This window comes from Mastacembelus armatus, chromosome 24, assembly GCF_900324485.2.
Source record: "Mastacembelus armatus chromosome 24, fMasArm1.2, whole genome shotgun sequence".
Classification (NCBI taxonomy): domain Eukaryota; kingdom Metazoa; phylum Chordata; class Actinopteri; order Synbranchiformes; family Mastacembelidae; genus Mastacembelus; species Mastacembelus armatus.
The window spans coordinates 15,546,670-15,551,895 of NC_046656.1; the positions used below are offsets into that span (position 1 = coordinate 15,546,670).

A 5,226-nucleotide genomic window follows, 5' to 3' on the forward strand; every position below is an offset into this window, starting at 1 on the left:
GTGCCTGAGTGTGTAGAGACGATAAGCTGTACTGGGTCAGGTAAAAAACACAAACGGGGGCGCGTTTCAGACCGAATGCACCCGTTAACCCCGGTAGGCGCGCGCTCGCTCGCTCGCTCTCCGCGGTGCCGACGGTTCCGCGCGCTGATGTGTCTGTCTGCATCTGGTCGGCGAAGAGGACGGTGCACTCCGGTTTAACATTACCTGCTGGTGCCAGGGGGAGTCTGGGGAGGGGGTGCATAATCCACCGGAGGACGAATAACACACATTCGTTAAAAACGGCGCCCCCCCGTCCAAAAGAACTCCCCAAGTTCACTCGCCCCGTGAACGGACCGCTTCGTCTTCACGCGCACATCATCTGCTAAAACGGAACCAACGGTTTAGCCCCGGAGCGCGCGAGCGATGACTTTAGGAGATGACTGTAGCTAACTTAACGGCTGTAACGGGTGCCGGTGTGCGTTCACCAGCCAAAATGTAATGTTTATATTTACCGTGTCGTCCGTCCCTCAGGCACCCGGACCCTGACGGTCGTCGCTCTCTCTCCTGTCGTTCACTCTTGAGCTCTCTCTCTCTCTCTCACTCTCTCTCTCTCCCTCCTCGCGCTCTACCGGGTCTTCTCTCCGCTGCTGGCTCGCGCTCCCCGCCTGCCTCTCTCTCTCTCTCTGTCTTACCAACCGGTCTGCTCGCTCTCTCACGAGCCGCAGAGGCTGCCGCACCAGAGAGAAAGTTTCCGCGGGGTCCTAAAGTCTACAGCCACAATCTCGCGCACACGCGCGCGGGCACTAACACGCTCAAAGAGAAGACAGGTGTAGAGGTACGGGAACACGGATGGACAACAACCGGTCTACCGACCTCAGGCCCAGGAGCCTCAGAGGTCAGGGTCCCCCTGGACCTGAGCCTTTGTTTGAAATGACTGTTGGTCAATGATCTCAGTTAAAAGACACAATCACTACAGAGTCAACATAACTACAAACAGACTTAAAATGACCACAAACAGACTCAAAGTGACTAAAAACTGACAGTGACTAGCAACAGACACAAAGTAACTACACACACCAAGTGACAAAAAACTGACACAAAGTCACTAAAAACACACAAAGTGACTACAGACAGTGACTACCAACAGACACAAAGTGACTACAGACAGTGACTACCAACAGACAAAGTGACTACAGGCAGTGACTACCAACAGACACAAAGTGACTACAGACAGTGACTACCAACAGACACAAAGTGACTACACACGCAAAGTAAAAACTGACACAGTGATTAAAAACTGACAGTGACTAGCAACAGACACAAAGTGACTAAAAACACAAAGTGACTACACACTCAAAGTGACTAAAAACACAAAGTGACTACAGACAGACGCAAAATGACTACACAAAGACTCAACATAACTACAAAGACACTCAGTGACCACACACAGACGTGTTCATGTACAAAAATAATGAGCTGTCAAACTATTAGTGGATTTGTTAACTCTCAAATATACATTTCAATAATGTGCTGAACATTCCAGTATCCAGTGGGTTGTTGTAAATCATCTTTACTTTAATCTGCTTCACAGTAAACCTGGGGACATGTATTATTGCAGTGTAGGTGTCATGTACACAGTGCAGACGAAGTGGGAGGAGCGGGGACCCAGCTGCTCGTTTTGACTCAGGTTAATGACTGGCCATAATCATAATAATTGGAAAGGGTAAGATGACCTTGTTATAATAACATACACTATTATGTCAGTGTGCAACAGAATGAAAATAAACCGTCCTGTCCATTTTCTATCATCATTTCATCAATCAGATGAAAGCAGATAAAGTTTTTTTGTAATTTTGTGTGTGATCTGACACTAAAATATACTTTTGTGTTTCACAGGTTAGTCTTAGTCTTCTTAGTCTGTTTTATCTGTCTCAACCTGCAACCCACGAGTGAGTGCAGCACACTTGTCCATTTTCTGGTTTTGGCAGATTCATTTTTTCAAGTCTAACTCCTTCCCCAGTTTTTTCAACAGGTGAAGCTGAAACTTGCTGTAACAAGTTGAAACCTGCTCTGTTAACAGCTGTGGACTTGGTATTCTAGGTAACATAGGGAAGAAAACAGGAATTGTAGCATGAGAAGATTAGGCCCTTTTACATTTACAGATTAATTTTGGTCCAATTATTAAAATCAAATTTTACATGATGCTCTCAAACTGTAGAGAAACATGTCTGAAGTTTCTCAGTCGTCCTGGGGAAGTTATCTACAGGTTGAGTCATGGCAACTGTAGAGAAAAACTGTATTGAAAGATGGTTATCAATTTGCTCATTAATTATTAAGCTCAAAAAACAGTATAGAGAAAATTAGAAAACAGGGAGAAATAGAGAAAACAGATATTTTTTTCCCCTGGATTTTACTCCTACACCTCCTCCTCCTCTACAGGCTGTCTTGTCTGGGAGACTGGATGTCTAAGGGGTTGGTCATGTGATCGATAAAATTAGCTGAAGAAGGTGGACAGCTCCAGTTTGGTGAAACTATTAGTGATTATGAGTTGATAATCAATAAAATACCAATCAGATGTTTTCTTTGTTTTAGCTGAAAGAGCCTGATGTGACCTGTTCAAACTGTTTATCAAAACAAGGAGCACACTGATGTATTGATTATTAATTATTAAATTATTGAGAATAAATTTCTGTCTATAAATTGATTCAGAGTGAACAGTTACTTCAACTCTCAGACTTTTGGTACATTATGACTAGTTAATATTTGCCAGTTATTTTGCCTCCAGATGAGAAAGTTAAACTCCACGTGACCCCTGAGAAGAAAGAGGTGTACTAATCTTTACCGCACAGGGTCATAACTGCTCTGGGTGGTGTGAGCTTGAATATAGGAGGTGGTGAGCGGGGGGTTATTTATGGCAGTCAGTGAGGTCAGGAACAACAGACAACCTGAATGAGGTTTATTCAATGTATAGTTTACACCCCCACCTTTCATACACATACAAACGCACATATACAAAACGCACAGTGAGTCATGACCTCTGAAGGAGGCTCATGGGAAAAGTGAGAACTGCTCATCCATACTAATGAGGGCACTAAATCAAGGAGAAACTTCAGTCTTAACATGAAGGAGAAAATAGGTGTATATTTGATGTGGAACCAAGCTGCGGGTGCTGTTCAAAGAAACTTGACCAAAAGCACTGGCTCACAGGAAGACGTAAACCGACGTAAACGGACGTAAACAGGCATCTCGGCAAATTACTGTGATCATGATGGATAAAAATATTTTATGTCAGACGACTACATGTTGATTCCTCCATCCATGCATCTTCTTTCGCTTATCCGGAGCCGGGTCGTGGGGGCAGTAGCCTAAACAGGGATACCCAGACTTCCTTTTCCCTGGACACTTCCTCCAGCTCTTCCGAGGGGATACCGAGGCGTTCCCAGGTCAGCCGAGAGACATAGTCCCTCCAGCGTGTCTTGGGTCTTTCCTGGGGCCTCCTCCCGGTGGGACATGCCCGGAACACCTCCCCAGGGAGGTGCCCAGGAGGCATCCGAAACAGATGCCCGAGCCACCTCCTCTAGATGTGGAGGAGCAGCGGCTCTACTCCGAGCTCTCCCCAGGTGACCGAGCTCCTCACCCTGTCTCTAAGGGAGCGCCCGGGCACCCTGCGGAGGAAGCACATTTCAGCCACTTGTATCCGAGACCTTGTCCTTTCGGTCATGACCATAGATGAGAGCAGGAACGTTGATTAACCGGTAAATCGACCGCATTACCGCTGCCGATGCCCTGATCAGTCTGTCAGTCTCTCGTTCCGTTCTTACCTCACTCGTGAACAAGATCCCAAGATACGTAAACTCTTCCACCTGAGACAGGTTCTCTCCCTTGGCCTGGAGATGGCAAGCCACCTTTTTCCGGTTGAGAACCATGGCGTTGGACTTGGAGGTTCTGATTCTCATCCCAGCCACTTCACACCCTCACCCCAACGCACGCTGGAGATCCTGGCTCGATGGAGCCAACAGGACAACATCATCTGCAAAAAGCAGAGATGAGATCCTGTGGTCCCCGAACTGGACTCCCTCCGGCCCCCTGGCTGCGCCTAGAAATTCTGTCCATAAAAATAATTAACAGAACCGGTGACAGATATTTTTGTTTAGCTAAACTGTGGCACAACAGATTCCTAGCAGGTTAAAATACTTAAAGACAAGTACAAAAAAGGAATAAAAAAAAGACAAGATAACCAATGACAATATGGTAAAACACAGCCTTGATAATAAATGTCTTCACAGGCAAAGTTATTGTAGACAAATAATGTATATTACTTACTTACCATTGTAACGGTACATGTAGTTAATGCACCGAAATTGTAGTGAGCAGCTACATAAGAGCAAATGTCTTATCTGTTTACAGGGCAACCAAACAAACTAATATAAGTTTAATATAAGTTTGCATAGGTAGGCAGTGAATCCAGGGTGGGACTGGCAAACATATTTCACCGTTGGTTTACTCATGCTCTCGCTGCCAATGTATTGCAAATCTCAGATTTCTTCCACCACTGATTTATTTTTGCAGAGTTCCCAGTTGTGCTGGAGTTGTTGCAATATCATGGGATTTAGAAAAGCTGTACTCCAGACGAGGGAAGTTGAGGAATTTTACAAATGGGTCACTTTCCAGGATAATAGCACAGTGTGGTTTCCAACTTGTTTCACAGATTTATTACATTAGATATTTTTGTTTTGCTAAACTGTGGCGCAACAGATTGTTAGAGGGCATGAAACCAGGAGGGAAAAAAATGTTGAGGTCATGGAAGAGCTATGAGTTAGCAGTGGAAAGGTTATTGAATTATACAGTACAAACCCCTGTTTTAATGCTGCTGTGTACTCTTGTGTCCTGGAGATTAACACCAACAATCAGAGACAGCAGACGCTCAGAGTTTAATGTTAAATATTATTTATTGCATATAATTCACACGTTCCTCTCATTTGTCAGTCAATTCCAGCAAGTTAAACTTAAACTCCCCCTGAGTGAGGAGCATTGCCTAAAGAGATAGCTTAAAATTCCCATTCTGATTTTGACATGAGATTAATTACCTTTCAGATTCTGGGTCAATATTTGGAAAAATTCAGCAATTCCTTTACTGTGTTCTTAATGAAAATAAGATTAGTTATGTGTCTCATTTGTCTCTGTCTCTAAGAAAAATGGAGATAAATACTTCCAGATTCCAGTCCTTCACTCAGTTTGCTACGCTAA

General features: G+C 44.4%; 1 protein-coding gene across 7 annotated transcripts in view; it reads right to left on the minus strand.

Moving 5' to 3' along the window:
* Positions 1-671, minus strand: part of dnmt3aa (DNA (cytosine-5-)-methyltransferase 3 alpha a) — a 47,709-nt gene extending 47,038 nt beyond the window's left edge. For 4 of the 7 annotated variants that reach the window (XM_026319096.2, XM_026319098.2, XM_026319092.1 and 1 more), the window contains exon 1: positions 492-670. The gene's annotated coding sequence lies outside the window, so the exon portion shown is untranslated. Of the gene's footprint in view, positions 1-491 lie in introns of all 7 variants that reach the window. The other 3 variants (XM_026319091.2, XM_026319094.1, XM_026319093.2) reach the window with 1 other exon arrangement.
* Between the last annotated feature and the right edge of the window lie 4,555 nt (positions 672-5,226).